General features: G+C 29.8%; 1 protein-coding gene across 1 annotated transcript in view; it reads left to right on the top strand.

Annotated features, from left to right (window-relative positions):
• The window catches only part of LOC135963646 (serine-rich adhesin for platelets-like), a 77,445-nt gene that overhangs the window by 44,198 nt on the left and 17,851 nt on the right, over positions 1-15,396 (top strand). The window lies entirely within an intron of this gene.

Raw genomic sequence — 15,396 nt, 5'->3', positions numbered from 1 at the left:
GGGTGTAGAAGTTGACTAGTGAAAAGTATTAAGTTTACAAAATTGTTTATACCCAATGCTTTGATAGTCCCTATTTTCATCAATAAGAAATTTAAAAGCTGTAGCTGTTACCTATGACCTTTAATTAGGGCTTGAGTTTTCACGGAATATTCTTTTGCCGGGAAACGGTAAAATATTCATTATTTTATAATATTGTATAATTTCTTTCACTTGTATTAACATAAAGCAAAAAAGGTATAACAATTATTAAATCATTTGTTACTAAAAATAAATAAATAATATTTCATAGAAATAAAATAGGGTTTAGTCACAGAACTATTTAAAACAAGTAAGAGTGCTATATTCGGCTGTGCCGAATCTTATATACCCTTCACCAAATTATACTTCAAAATTTTAAATATTTTTAGGTAAACAAAATTTAATTTTTTTTCCAGTTGTGTTTTGAATTTTTTGGAAAAAAAAATTTTTCGATTGTTATTTAAAATTTTTTTTTTTTAAATTTTAAAAATTTTTTTTTTCAAATTTTAAAAATTTTTTTTTTCAAATTTTCAAATTTAAAAAATTTTTTTTTGTTTTTTCAATTTTTTTAAAAAAAAAAAAATTCGGGTTCAAAATTTTTTTTCCCGATTTTGACCCATTGTAGGTCCAACTTACTATGGTCTTATATACGTCGTTTCAAATGTCTTTGAAATATCTATCATTAGATATCCATATTGTCTATATAATGTCTTAGTAATCCAGATATAGGTAAAAAAATAGGTCAAAAATCGAGGTTGTCTTGGTTTTTTCCTCATATCTCAGCCATTTGTGGACCGATTTTGCTGATTTTAAATAGCAAAATTCTCGAAAGCATGTCTGACAGAATTATTGAAGATTTGGATCCCGAAGATATCTGGGGTCTTCAGAAAACTGATTTCAACAGACAGACAGACGGACAGACAGACAGACAGACAGACAGACAGACAGACAGACAGACAGACAGACAGACAGACAGACAGACAGACAGACAGACAGACAGACAGACAGACAGACAGACAGACAGACAGACAGACAGACAGACAGACAGACAGACAGACAGACAGACAGACAGACAGACAGACAGACGGACATGGCTTAATCGACTCCGCTATCTATAAGGATCCAGAATATATATACTTTATAGGGTCGGAAATGAAAAATGTAGAAATTACAAACGGAATGACAAACTTATATATACCCTTCTCACGAAGCTGAAGGGTATAAAAACAAGTAAGAAAGTATGGTCGGTCAAGCCCGACCATATAATACCTTACACTAAGTAAAAGTGCAAAAACATTTATCTTTAAAAATTTCAATAATTTATATTTTTAAGTGATTTTCGGAAGTGGGCCTTATATGGGAGCTATGACCAATTATGGACCGATCACCATGAAACTAGGTCTTGTGATTTATGTCTATATTAAAGTTAACTGTGTTGAATTTTGTGTGTACACCAACATTTTTAAGCGATTTATGTTTAATCGTTTAATCGACTCAGAAAGTGATTCTAAGTCGATCGGTATACTTTAAGGTAGGTGTTAGAAATTTGTGGGCGTTACAAACATCTGCACAAACGAATTATACCCTCCCCACTATGGTGGTGTAGGGTATAAATATATTTTTCAAAATAACTATAATGCGATCTCGATATGCGCAACCACCCATTATTACAACATATCGTTTAAATGTCTCAATAACATTTGCACACATTTTTTACTAAAAATCATTTTTTTACAAAAAAAACCTTTTTGATTGCAACCAAAAAGTTGTTGCTGTTTTGTAATGTATTTAAAAAGACATCTGACATCCGATTTTTTATTTTGGTTTCAAATATTCCATCCACAGATTCCACGTATGTTGGCTTTATCGTCAACAAAGCATTATGGTACATAATTCAAATTTAGCTAGTTGCCTGCTGAAAAAATATTTGATTTTGTATTAGGGACCGAACCTCACAAAGGTCAAATTTTATTATGATATTATTATTTATTATACGAAAATTATGAATGTTGAAGTCATTTTCTGAGGGGTGCACCTTTTATAATACCGGGGGACATTTGTATGAGGGCTAGGTGAAATTATGGACCGATATTGCAAAGAGTATTAGTGGAAAATTTCAGTCAGCTAGCAACTTTCGATTTTTACTAAACTTTAAGATATCTTCGTTTATGATTTTCTAGTAGAACAACCACTTTTCCCAGGAAAAAAATTAAAATTTCCCGGGAATTCCCGACAATTATTTTCCGGTAATTCCCGAACCCCAAACCCAACTGGGAACTTATACTTAGGAGTTCAACTTATACTTAGGAATTCAAAATAATTATGGTAAATTGATGAAAGTATACTCTATACATTGTTCGAACAACACTATGAGTGGTAATGATGAAGATTATATAAAATATTAATTTTAATTGTAGTGAGTAAAATATAATATATACCCAAACACAAAAGGTATTCTTTTATTCTCATTTTGTAAAAATAATTGCTTTTGTATATAGATTTACTCTTTTTTGCGTACATACATACATACATTTCAATGAAATAGATTTTAAATATTTCAACAATTCCCATTAGATTAATTTGAAAAGACAATTTGTGTTCTACAACAACAACAACATTAACAAGTAGTAAAGCTAGATACGGCAGTGACGAATTGTATATACCCTTCCACTTAGTGAAATGAAAAATAAAGTTTTTTTATTAAAATCCGTTTCTCTCTTCCATTTGTGGATCGATTTGGCTTCGCTATATAATCTGGAAAATATTTCTGATATATAAAATATGTGTGTCTATGTTTTATATGTATTTATCAAGACTGGCTAGAGTTACCCCTAAAATATCCTTTCAATTCAATAAACTAGCTTTTTGTTTTTATTTCTGGACCGATTTTTTATTCTGGACCGATGATTATTTTGCATTTATTTTTTTATTTTTTTTTTTGCTTGGACCAGCACTCAGAATGTGACCCCTACTTATGCAATGCATTGTGTTATAACTAGGAATATAGGTTATAGGAGGGAGGATAGAGGCAGTAGTGTTTCTGGACATTTGATTTGAATTTTCCTTTATTGAAAGCAGGAAGCTTGTTCCACATAAAGAACGAATTTTCACTGTTAACGCGTTGTGCGATCCACTGTCTGCCGAAGAACTAGCTTTGCGTAAAAAACTATGGGTTTCGGGAACAAATTTCCTAATTTCGACGATGTTCCAGTGAGTCAATAGAGCTGAATACCATACTGTCACCGATTAGCATCTTCGCCATCTCCAGTACGCGGTCGAGTAACTCCAAAATAGACTTCGAAGCACCGGCCCATACATGTGAGTTGTATTTCATTTTAGGTCGGATATAAGTGGTGTAAATAGCTGGAGTGAAGTATTTCCTACCGGTTTAGAAAACCAAAGTACCTGGATGCTTCCTTCGACACTTGAAAAATGTGTTTTGTCTAAGCAATCTAATTATCATGTACCAAAAATATTAACCTTATATCTTTATTACTTTTTTGTCCAGAGACATTCAAAGTTGACCTGTGAATGCGTTTGAAATGAGCGTATTCCTTTTATCGCTTCATGCTTTTAAAATACTCTTGTAATGACACATAAATTGTCCAAAAATATTTATTTTCTCCAATTTCTATGGTTTGTAGCCCACCTCTAGCCCCAAAATATATTAAAGCTTGTAGCCCATTTTGCCCCTAAGCAATTCCGGTATAAAAAACTAAAAAAAAGTTAGGAACAATTTAGCATGCGATAACAGTTTTATTGTTTTTTTTTAAATATGTAATTCGAAATCTCGTGAACTATTGGAGATATTATTACGAAATTTCACATGGTTGGAGCTGAGGTGATTTCGATTTGATTTACACTTGTTCAGCTTCCTAGTGGTAATGGGTGCAAATACATGGCTCCTCAAATTTTGTCACCTCAGTTCTCAAATTTTAAAAAAATTCGCCAAAAATCTTTTTTTGATCCGAATGAGCTGAAATCTTCTATATATATAAAAATAAAATGGTCCATGTATGTAACGGCATCACTGGCTGGAGCGATTTGGATGATTTTTTTTGTATTCGATTCGAAATTTTCAAGAGATAAATTTCATAAATTCGGAAATTTAAATTTTCAATATATTGCCTCCTTTTCACTTCTCATTTTTCTTAATAAGAGAAATATTTTGGAGAAACTTGAAGAACTAACATTAGCAAATATGTATCTACCGGTGCGGGGCGTTCAGCTAGTTTAAAATATAAATATTCTACTAAAGATATGCTTATTCGTGTACGTTATCTCCATTATTTGAAGAGATATTTGTTTAGATATGACGGACCTACGGAGGGTCGAACTTTTTTTTTACAAAATCAACTATATTGGCGATAAAATTCTAAGTAAAAACAACTTTCTAACAGTTATGTCGACCCTATACAAGCACCTGAAGTTGGAACCTTTCTTATTGAAGCTTCCAAGTAATGATCTATCTTTGTTCAAAATTTCAATAAAATCGGTTCAAACGGCTGAACCGTAATTGCGGAACAAACAAACTTACAAAGACATTTTTAATGACAAACTTATATTTCCATCCATGGTTATAAAAACTAAATATTACAAATTCAAATATTTGGTTCAAATTTTTACAATTTACCTAAGTATACTTCATTAAAAACGATTTTAATTTTTTTTTTTGTGTAATACAGACAAAATGTAATTCAATAAAATTTTACACGAATTGGGCATTAGGCAAGCATATTGGACAGTAATGTTTGTGTGTTTTATATCAAACAACCAAAAAACAAATACAATCTAATGAAATTTAATTTTGTGAACATTATAGTAAATTGTTTGGCACATCCGAACGAATCATCTATGAAAAAACATGCAAAGTCTCGCTCACCAAAAAGCACTTGGGACATTATCGAACTAAACAAGGGCCAGAGTACATTATTGTTCATTTTCAAACAAAACAAATAAAAATATATGTATAAAGAACCCCATAGATTCAATATGAAATGTATGTCAAAAACTTAATAAATATTTAATTTTACATGTTTCGTAAATTGTTTGCCTTTTGGGGAGGGGGGCGTTCGTTATGATGATGGCAAATTTGTTTGGCAATTTCGTTTAGATGGCTATAACTAAAATGCAATTAAGTTGAAAGTATTAAAATGAAAATAGAATAGAAGTTTATTGGAATAATTTTGACGAAAACAGTAGTTTTGTAGCATATATGCAAAGTATATTTACAAATACACATAGAGCGGAAACTAAAAAAAAACTCAAACAAAAAATATACATAAAATAATCACATATGTTGTTCACATAGTTTTGTTTTTACTAGTAAATTCTCAACACTTAGATTTTTGACAACTGAGTTAGGTCCATAGAGAATAGACATAGAGCGGAAACTCTCCTGTCAAAGACCTAACTCAGTTGTCAAAAACCTAAGTGGTGAGAATATATTAGTTGAAAAAACTATATGAAAACAAAAACAACACCCGTATGTGTGATTATTTTGAGTAATTTTTTTGTTTGAGTTTTTTTCTAGTTTCCGCTCTGTTTCTCTATGGTTAGGTCTTTGATAGCAGAGTTTCCGCTCTATATATATTTCTCAATTCGTTCTATCATAGAATAAATACATAGAATGGAAGGGGAGAGAAATGTCAATGAAAAAATAATAAATAATTCACACATATAGCTGATACAACAATAAAATACATGGCAAAACATTCTCATGAATTAGGCTTTTTGTCATCTATGCTTTCTATTTTTAGGGACATTTTAGTTTTTCACCACTTTTATACTGTATACTAAAACAAGAATACAGCCGTTTTAATATTTAGCTAAAAATAATACTTTGTTTTCAAGGTAGGCACATTAAAATAGTTTAAGCTATTACCCTGATTCCACATTAAATTTGTTATTCCTCATTAAATTTTATGTAAATTATTTCAAAACTATTACTCAACAACTAACCACTGTACCAACTAACTAACCCTTTAAAAGGAAAGGGTCAATTTTCATTTATTATGACTTTATCAAACCTATATTGGGCAAAAAGGACAATTAAGGTTTATTACTTGTGTTACTACTAAATATTTCTCGAATTGTACACAAGCAGTCCTTTGATTTGGTAATCAAATTTTCAAAAGAAATCTCTGTATTAAAATTTTATTACTTAAATAAATGTGAAAGACAACAGAAAACGGAAACCAAAAGTAACAATATCTCAGTAAGAAAACCACACAATAAACCCCAAACGAAAGGGACACACAAAATCAAAGTACAATACATACATATGATTTTACTACATGCTTCTACTATTTTATGGACACACTAGCAGACCCGGTGCGCTTCGCCACCCCAATTAGAAGAATGAAATAGTACTATTAAGTCTCCCTTTGTGAATCTAATTGTAAATGTCTAATTTCATATTTCTGGGTCCATTATTATAGAAAATGCAAAAGAAAGTTACCACTAAAGTCACCTTTTGTGAATTCAAATTCATTTAAAATCATGTGTGCCTAAAATTATTATAAAATATTCAAAAAGTACCATTGATTATCATTTCTGAATTCGCATTCACTAAACCATAACCCGTCAATTTTGAATTTTAAATTTGTATAGCCTTTCCTATATTATCATCTAATTTTGTTTCTATAACAATTAATATTTAAAAATTATCACAAAACCCAAAAAAAAAACGAAACCGCGGTTTTGAAATTCTTTGGTTTTTTGGAAACGCTAGGTCCATTATTATAGTAAATGCACAATAGTACGTGTGAGAACAAAGAAAAAGTACCAAGCGCCTTGAATTTCCACTCACTTGGGACCATAGACGCCTAATTTCATATTTCTATGTCCATTATTACAGAAAATTCATAAAGTACCATTAGAATATATAAAAAGCACCAAAAAGCCCCCACTTGTGGTTTCCCACTCACTCCCATATAAGCTTAATTTCATGGTTTTAGGTTAATTGGTGAAGAAATTACAAAAAGTACCATTCGAATAAAGAAAAAGTACCAAAAAGTCTATCCCTAGAATTCTCACTCACTTTACAACATATACGATTAATATCATGTTTCTAAGTTCATTGTTATAAAAAATTCAAAAAAGTACCATTAGAATAAAGAAAAAGTACCAAAAAGTCTCCCCCTGGAATTCTCACTCACTTTAGAACATATACGATTAATTTCATATTTTTATGGCCATTATTACAGAAAATTCAAAAAGTACCGCTACAATATACAAAAAGTACCAAAAATCAGGCACTTGTGGATTCCCACTCACTCCGGTCCATATAAGCTTTACTTCATGTTTCTAGGTTCATTGGTGAAGAAATTACAAAAAGTACCATTCGAATAGAGAAAAAGTACCAAAAAGTCTCCCCCTAGAATTCTCACTGACTTAGGACCGTGTATGCTTAATTTCATGTTTCTAAGTCCATTGTTATACAAAATTAAAAAAAGTACCATTAGAATAAACAAAAAGTACCATGAAGTATCCGCTAAATTTTCAATTACATAGGACCATATACGCTTAATTACATATTTCTAGGTCCAAGTACCATTATAATATAGAAAAAGTACCAAAAAGCAGTCACTTGTAGATGCCCACCCACTCTGGCCCATGTAAGCTTTATTTCATGTTTCTAGGTTCATTGGTGAAGAAATTACAAAAAGTACCATTCGATTAAAAAAAAGTACCAAAAATCTCTCCCTAGAATTCTCACTGACTTAGGACCGTGTATGCTTAATTTCATGTTTCTAAGTCCATTGTTATAGAAAATTCAAAAAAGTACCATTAGAATAAACAAAAAGTACCAAAAACTCTCCCCTTAGAATTCTCACTCACTTAGAACCATATATGCTTAACTTCATATTTCTATGTCCATTATTACAGAAAATTCAAAAAGTACCATTAGAATATAGAAAAAGTACCAAAAAGCAGTCACTTGTAGATTCCCACTCACTCCGGTCCGTATAAGCTTAATTTCATGTTTTTAGGTTCATTGGCGAAGAAATTACAAAAAGTACCATTCGAATAAAGAAAAAGTACCAAAAAGTCTCCCCCTAGAATTCTCACTCACTTAGGGCCATATATGCTTAATTTCATGTCTCTAAGTCCATTGTTATAGAAAATTCAAAAAAGTACCATTAGAATATAGAAAAAGTACCAAAAAACCCACACTTGTGGTTTCCTACTCACTCGGTTTATATATAAGCTTTATTTTATGTTTCTAGGTTCATTGGTGAAGAAATTACAAAAAGTACCATTCCAATAAAGAAAAAGTACCAAAAAGTCTCCCCCTAGAATTCTCACTCACTTAGGACCATATATGTTTAATTTCATGTTTCTAAGTCCATTATTATAGAAATTTCAAAAAAGTACCATTAGATGAACAAAAAAGTACCTATAGTTCTGTTCACACATTTTGGTATCTAAATATTATACCCTATGCCTAACACAAACTTCACTCAGATACAAATCAGCTAACTTTAATGTCGATTAGTGCAATAATTTAAAATATTAAAAAAGTACCATTAGGAGAAAAGTACCAATTTCCCTTTTCTTCCTCGAACACCCCTCAAGTTCGACCTTTAAAAATATTCCATTTTGCCAAAATTGTTTATGCTACAGACATGTCTCAAAATATTAAAATTTGTGTTAATGTGCCCAAGAAAAAATATGTTTTAAAAAAGTACCAAACTGTTTACCCGGATTTGGCCCAATATACACCTTGGCACTCGAGTTCCAAATAACACCCTGTTAGTTAATTTTTGTATGAATCCAGAAACCAGTGTTAAAAAAATTATCAAAATTGGCTTAATAATTTCAATAAAATGTATTTTTCCGATTTTATCCCCTTTTTGGTACCTTTTTTATCCCCATTGCTTTGGTAAAATTTAATTCAAATAAATTTCTGTATCGTGGTGGGAGCTCATAATAAAATATTCGTATGCCTATGTCAAATTATAGAAAAACTTATTTTATGAAAAAGTACCAAAAATAAACACAATTTTTATTCCTTAAGGGTTCGAATTTCCAAAAAGTACCAAACTTATATTTTTTATTTTTTGATAAGTAAAGAATGCGATTTAAAATTTGTTTATATGTTTATTGGTTTAAAAGATACATAGGGTGCAAAAAAAGTACCAAAATACAGTTTTTACCCGTTTTCTCCCCTAAATGTTTTGAATTTCGAAAAAGTACGAAACACCTGTCAGCTTATTTTTTAAATGGAGTAACATGCAACTTTAAGTTTTTTTGTATCTTTATTAGTTTTGAAGATATAAGGTTACCGAATTTACCCGTTTTTACCCTTTTTTACCCCCTAAACGTTCGAATTTCCAAAAATCCCTTCTTATCGGATCGTTTTGGGGAGGGAGGAACCCACAGTTAAAATTTCGTGATTCTAGCTTCAGCCGTTTGGGCTGTGCGATGATGAATCAGTCAGTCAGTCAGTCAGTCAGTCAGTCAGTAACGTTACTCTTTTATATATATAGATTTTAGTCAGTTGTGGTGAGAAATACATAAAAAGTATGGATGAGTTTACAAAGGAAAATTATCTAATTTAAACAAAAATTGTTTGTAAGTAAAGGTTTGTTAAATACTCTCTTGCTGCCAGATTTTATTACATACAAAAATAAAATAAATCTAAATTCTGTAGTAGGTAGGATCGCGTTTTGAAGAATTTTTAAAACATTTTAATAAAAATCACTCTTTACATTTTGGCTCATATGATTATGTTTCAGGAACCCCGAATCTCTCTGGCTGATTACTGATTACCAAAGCACAACAATCTGAGATATATTTCTATTTGATTCTCTATATAAAGAGTCGAAATAATCTGTAGGTCCCCTTTTGAAGAAATAGATCAATCTGGGATCTATTTCTATTAGATCGTCATTGATTCTACGAATCTATTTTTCAACACAGTTAGTCTACGGCTGAATAGGGGTTTCTAACTACTCCTGCCGTAGTCATTATAATCAACCTCTCAGTATCCCATAATCAAATGTATATCAATAATCTTAATTGTTCGCTTCAGATAATTCCGAGACGTTATTCAACCCGTTCTAAAAGAAACCCATATAATTCCTGTTGAATCATCAGCACAACAAATCATATAATTTCAACTTTTTTAGTTTAATTTTATTTTTAGTTCCTAAATGTAATAACCTCCATCTACTTAACCATCTCTATTGTTACCAGTGTTGTGTGAAACCTCCTTCCGTCGCATATTATTTATTAACAGACCATTTTGGTTCTAGAATTCCTGGCATTCAAGCTGACCGATAAGTTAGAAGTTTGAGTTTACATGAGAGTGCGAATACACCAACATATAGCAGGCCGATTGGGCCTAACATTCCCCCAAAATCCTAAAGTTGAACTACTCAGTAATCTGTTGTAATGGGAGCGACAGTCACAGACCGTTTCTTATCTCTGAAACTAGAACTTTTAAGATGTAACGTTGATTTTACTATCGAAATTAATATTATTGAATTTCCTTAATTGACAGAAGATTGAGATCCCTAAAGTGGAAAATGTATGCTAAATATCTAAATATCGTATAGAAACGTTGGTGCATGACAAAAGGGAAGTGTGATCCTCAATCCATCCAAAGTTGCCAGACCAAAACAGGTTTTTTTTGTATTTCTTATTTGATGGACGCTCGAATCTCTGGTAAGAGAACCTGATCTAACAAACCAGTATTTTAACAATCTCAAAAGGTACATCGCCCCTTAACTTAATACCTTTTTACCTATTTCTGCTTGCAGCAGTCTAATGTATCGGAATGAGTTTAAATATGTGTGCTTCTAGGTATTAAATAAGTAAACTGAGTGCGGTAAACAAATTTACTCTGCTCATAAGTTAGAAAGTACACACATTTATGCATAATTAAAATAATAAAACGGTCAATTGTACTTTATATTCATTCATGTATTCTTCCATGAGTGTGTGTACCCACACACACACACCCAATTCAATTTTAACTACGTTCTGGTCTACCATGTTGCACAGTGGGCTCAATCGAAAAAAAAAACGTGATAAAAAATCTAAATCTTCTAAGCTACAGTTCCGATAGTAAAATTATGTATAAAGGAATCGTAGAAGAGGGCATAGGCTTTAAGAAAAGTAAAGTTCTTGGTTCTGCTTCTTGCTAGAAAAAATATAGTTTTGTGATAAAACTATTGAAAAGGTATAGAAATTCATGTTTATATCTTAGAGTTTAGAAGATATTTAAGTTTAAATTTGGAAATTTTCGTATTTAACCTTGACTTTATGTAAGACGATATTTTTAGAAAAATATTTAGACATTATTTTTCTAAAAATATCGTCTTATTTCTAATAAAATGTTTTATAACTACATTTCAAAACTTTTAAATGAGTTTTAAAAATGGCAACATTTGAGCAACACTTTGAGCTTAATTGTTTTTAATATTTCTCAAAGATTTTTTAATAAAATGTTATTAAATATATGTTTTCACACTCTAAAAATTGTCAAATCGATACAAATAGGTACCCTACTTCAGGCAATGGTCTACCATAGTTAAAACGTTATAAGTTTATTATTCAAACAAAAATTCATATCTAGTTTTTAAACATTGATTCTGCATTGGTTTTTAAATTTGTTTACAAATGATAATAAACGTATTTATGGGACGTGGTCAGGAGAGACGATTTTTGTTAAAATAAACAATTTGTCAGTAGCAATTTTTTTTAATTGCCCAAAATTATTTTTTCTGATTTGTAAAAAAAAAATTACAAACTTACTACATGGTCACAAATTTGAAATCTTAAAGCCTATTTCCTCATTTACAATTCGTTCATACATGATTTTGTAATCGGACCAGTAGTTTAGAAGATTCAGATTTATTACCACGTTTTTTTATGATCGACCCCACTGTGACGTTGGTTTAGTGCCATTAGTGTTGATTTTTTTTTTGGGGATTTTAATTTCATCTTTTTTGCTTCTATTCATGTAAATGACTGAATGTTCTTTTATATGAGTTCTGTTGTGTATGTTCATATTTTATACCATAATACTAACAGAATAAAATTAAAAACGATTATTTGTTTTTTTTTTATATTATAAAGCATTTAATGGCTTAATGTGTTTTAGCTTTCTAATAGTATACTTTCGTATCTCCCTATTTATTCTGAGAAATTTTGGCTAGATGATTTTAAAATAAATTATACTTATTTTGTAATGAAATATAATTACATTTATGACAGTTTAAGAAACATTTCTATAATAGGACTGTTTACTTTCCTATTAAATTTGTAAATGATGGTAATAGACCAATATAATCATTGACTATTGAGCTATGCACTAAAGGCCTGCACAAGACAACATTTTGTAGAAAAATTTCTTACTTCAAAATTTGATGCTTTGTTTTGTTGTGTCGACGCGCACATCATGTTGTTCAATGTCATCGCGCCGCAAAAACCATGTTGTACCATGTCATCGCCCCGCGAAAACCGTGTTGTGCCATGTCATGTCTATAACTGTTGATGATGCTGTTGTTATGTGTGGTAGCATGAATTGAATTCATGTTAACAAGTGTCGCATTGTTAGGCAGAATAAAATTGCATAGCAGAATGAAATTGTACACAACTGCTGAACTGTGAAAATCTGAGAACTATTATTATTTAGCATTATATTTTTTTTTTTAAATATTTAGAACAAATAATATAAGGATTTTTAAAAAATATAAATAATAAAGTGTAACACAGGAAAAATAAATTCATAATTGGAATGAATTTTTTAATAAATATTATTAATCGAACAAGAATTTTTTACAAACTTTTTTCATTCAGAATAAGAACATGTTCATAAATATTATAAAATTGTACATGAAGGAAATGTTTGCTTTTTTTACACAAATTTGTTGCTATTTTATAATAAATTGCATTATGTAGTTCAAATATTTTTGTATAATATCCCAATATTGGCCAATATTTCTAAATGTATTACAAAATGCAGTAAATTTAGCCCATATTTTCTCATTATATAGCTGAAAATCATAAAAAAATTTAATATTTTCCAAGAAAAATTTCAAACATTTTTGAACAACATAAAAATATACCAGAAAATTTAAATAATTTTGTTCAAAAAATTATAAAAGTAAAAATGTAAAATGTAAAAAGTAAAAATTATAAAAGTAGAAGTAGAAAAGTAAAAAATAGTAGAAAAGCAAAAAATTATAAAAATAGAAATGTAAAAAAGTAAAAAGTAGAAAAGAAAAAAGTAAAAATTATAAAAGTAGAAAAGTAAAAAAAGTAGAAAAAGTAGAAAAGTAAAAAGCAAAAAATTATAAAAGTAGAAATGTAAAAAAGTAGAAAAGTAGAAAATAAAAAAGTAAAAATTATAAAAGTAGAAAAGTAAAAATTATAAAAAGTAGAAAAGCAAAAAAATTATGAAAGTAGAAATGTAAAAAAGTAAAAAGTTATAAAAGTAGAAATGTAAAAAATTATAAAAGTAAAAATGTAAAAAGTAGAAATGTAAAAATTATAAAAGTAGAAGTAGAAAAGTAAAAAAAATATTGGCCAATATTTCTAAATGTATTAAAAATGCAGTAAATTTAGCCCATATTTTCTCATTATATAGCTGAAAATCATAAAAAAATTAAATATTTTCCAAGAAAAATTTCAAACATTTTTGAACAACATAAAAATATACCAGAAAATTTAAATAATTTTGTTCAAGCCTCCTAGATTTTATTTGAAAACAAAAAATAGGAAAAAAATTTCTGTGAAGTTACGCAATAAATGCCCTACACTTTTTCTTCAAATCGTTGGACAGATGCATTTGTTCCATTGGAACATTTTCGTAGATTTATATTTTTGTAGCAATTATGCCGCGAATGATTCAGAGACACTTCATTAAATTTAAACACGTTTTTACAACGCGTATAATAATAAACACGTTTGTCTTTAATATCATTAAATATATTATAAACTTCACCGTTAAGGATGTATACATTAATTTAATTTTCTTTAATTAAACACCGTCTAATAGGCCAATTGGCTTTGTTCATGGAGTTTTATTTTATTTAGCAATGTAATTATTAAATGCCCCGTTAATAATATTCGAGCGGTTGTACCTAAGTCAGGTAGTATTTAAAATATGTATGTGAAAAACATTAAATTCCATGAAAATTATTGGCATTTTATGGCTTATATTCAACGTATTCCTTTTTAAGTAATAATATAACAGGTAATATTACTAAATATTGTAAAATTTTTCAAAACAACATTGAAAAACCCATTGATGTACTTTCGTATTTTTATTTTGACCTCTATCTATATATATAAAAGTGAATGTGTGTCTGTATGTATGTATGTTTATTATTTTTAGTTTGGGATCTATAGACGGCTAAACGGCTGAACCGATTTGCTTGAAATTTTTACAGTATATTTATGTATGTCTGGAAGGAGCTATAGGCTACTTTTTGTTTTGAAATTTTAAGTGGGCGTGGTACCTCCCATACAAAGTTAATTTTTAAAATCAAATATTTAGGAAACTATAATAGCTATAGTCCTCAAATTTTGCATGAGCAATTCCACTGTTTGTTTAAATATTTGCGGCAAAAATGGGAGTAGTAGCCACAGAGGGCGTGGCACCTCCCATATGATGATTATTTAAAAAATCGAATATATGGGATACAATAAGAGATAGAATCCATACATTTTGTACGGATATTCTACCATCAATTTTAATATTTAGGACAAGAATGGGCGGACTAAAATAGTGGGCGTGGCACTTCCCAAACAATATAAATACTAAAATTCATATCTTTCTGTATAATTGTAGTATGTAAAGCGTTCAAATTTTGTATGAACTACTTATTTAGGCCAAAAATGGGCGAAATAGCAATAGTGGGCGTGGCACCTCCCATAGATGTGATGAAAAATTATATATAGGGACAGCTATAGCAGCTATCAATATTAATATTTAGTACAGAAATGCGCGGACTACCAAAAATATTAAGTAAATGTTAAAATTTGTATGTATACATTTGAAACCCTTATATATGTATATATAAAAGTCAATGTGTGTTTGTTTGTGTGTTTGATTGTTTGCGTATTTGTAATGGCACTCGACTTACAGTAAGGCAATTAATGAACACTTCCCTTTATAACTGGGAATTATAACTTCGGAAATGCCATTTGATTTTATTCGATTGCAGTTTCCTATTTGCTTAGTATTTGCAATGATAATTGATAAAGCTCAACGTCAGTGTTTGCAAGTTTGCGGACTAAATCTAGAAAATCCATGTTTTTCACATGAGCAGAAACTAATTTTAGATAGACTAAATATATTGTAAATCTTTACGGTACGGGTAGCGAAGCACACCGGGTTTTAGCTAGTATAATATAAAT

This window comes from Calliphora vicina, chromosome 1 (assembly GCF_958450345.1).
Source record: "Calliphora vicina chromosome 1, idCalVici1.1, whole genome shotgun sequence".
Classification (NCBI taxonomy): Eukaryota; Metazoa; Arthropoda; class Insecta; order Diptera; family Calliphoridae; genus Calliphora; species Calliphora vicina.
This window is presented reverse-complemented; position numbering and strand designations above follow the sequence as displayed.